Source organism: Acomys russatus, chromosome X, assembly GCF_903995435.1.
Source record: "Acomys russatus chromosome X, mAcoRus1.1, whole genome shotgun sequence".
In the NCBI taxonomy this organism is placed as follows: Eukaryota; Metazoa; Chordata; class Mammalia; order Rodentia; family Muridae; genus Acomys; species Acomys russatus.
Genome location: NC_067169.1, coordinates 22,600,743 through 22,602,462, shown reverse-complemented (window position 1 = coordinate 22,602,462; position 1,720 = coordinate 22,600,743).

Genomic DNA, 1,720 nt, shown 5'->3' with positions numbered 1-1,720 from the left:
CACACTGCTATGGAGGAACTGAGAAATACGGAGTATCTAGAGGAAAGATCTGCCCTTCCCATGTCTACTCTTCTGTAGAGTAACCAGTCTACACCTTCAGCCTGCATATCAGCCTTCAGAATGATTAGAGACACGTGCTTATGGGCAACCACACAGATTTATCCCTCCTGCACTAGAGACTTCACTGTGGAAAGTTAAAGCCCAGACTCACCCCCCAAAGAATGGCTGTTTTACCGACTTTGTAAAGACCCACCCCAAACTGGCTTACAGTACATGGGAACAGACTTTAGACCATTGAGAGAAAGTTATGCCTCTCAAGGAGACCTCAGGGTAGAGAGACTGAGCTTTATTCTCTTCCCTTTTTGAGGTAGATGCAGACTCTGCCCTCCAAATGATTTACAATCACCAGATTGATCAAGAGAGAGGCCTGTGAGCAGTAGAGATGCAGATCACCCCTCCCCCATTTAGCTCTGAATGCTGGTGATGTCACTGGTCACCCTACAATGCAGTGCATTCGAACTCACTCCTTATCCATAGTATAGGAGCGCAGAGTTCTTCTCTCTTTCAAAAAATTATTTATTTATGTATATGAGTACTCTATGTATTTGCATGTATGCCTGTATGGCAGAAGAGGACGTCAGATTCCATTATAGATGCTTATCTCTATGTGGTTGCTGGAAGAGGGCTGGGATTAAAGTTGTGTACCACCACTGCTGGGCAGATTTCTTCTCACCTAGGGTAAAATGGTAGATGCACACCTCCCAAGGTAGGAGCAGATTCATTGTGTTTATAATTGCATGGCTTAATGACTTCCCCTGCCTTACTCATCCATATAGAGAACCAGGGGCCCGATTCCCTTTAATACCAATGTGCTGTGGACTCCAACCCACATGAAATCTACACACAGCAATCCAGTCCACCACCTGTGGAAAGCTTCAGAAAAGAATCTGTCAGGCAAAGGTGTGGATCCTACTCAGTCAAAGCTGCGCACTTTCCTTCACGCTACCTCCTCATCATGGAAATGTACACAGCAGCCTTGCACCTCATTGGTGGATGAGCAAAGAGACTTAGGCTCCACCTTCCCCAACAATGAAGAAGTGCCTGGACTAGTGCTCTCCCACGTAGCAGACACACACATAGACACACAGCCACAGTCAGTGACCCAAGAACAGAGGGACAAATGACACATCCTTTCTCCTATTGCCAGGGTACAGACCTTAGCAACATATGCAGGGGAGATTCCTCCTTTCCCTCAGCAGATTTGGCATTGACTTCAATGTATGCAGACATAAGTAAGAATTCTGAGACCCTATTTCTCCAAGGTAGACTCATGGGATTTGTTCCCTTCCACCTCTCTAAAAGTAGATGACATCAGAAGTCCCCTTTGAAAAAACACGCCGTCACTCCACTTGATGAAGAAATAGATCCCCTGCTCTACGCCCCCCCAAGTGTGGAGGCATTTAGTAGTAGTCTTTCACCTGGGAGGTGACACTGCAAGTACCCATGCCAGGTACTGGGGGAGTGAACTCCATCCAGGAGGGAGGCTCTTATCTACTTCTGCCTTTGAGTGATAAAATCCTCCTTTCCTTTCATCTGCTCAGCCATATCAGGCCCTAAGGCCAGGATAGCCCATCCTCCTAATTCCCCAATTGTTCTGGTTTCCTGATCCTATTCTGAGACATTTTATTTTGCCTTTAGGGGGCTTATAAGGGACTTGTGG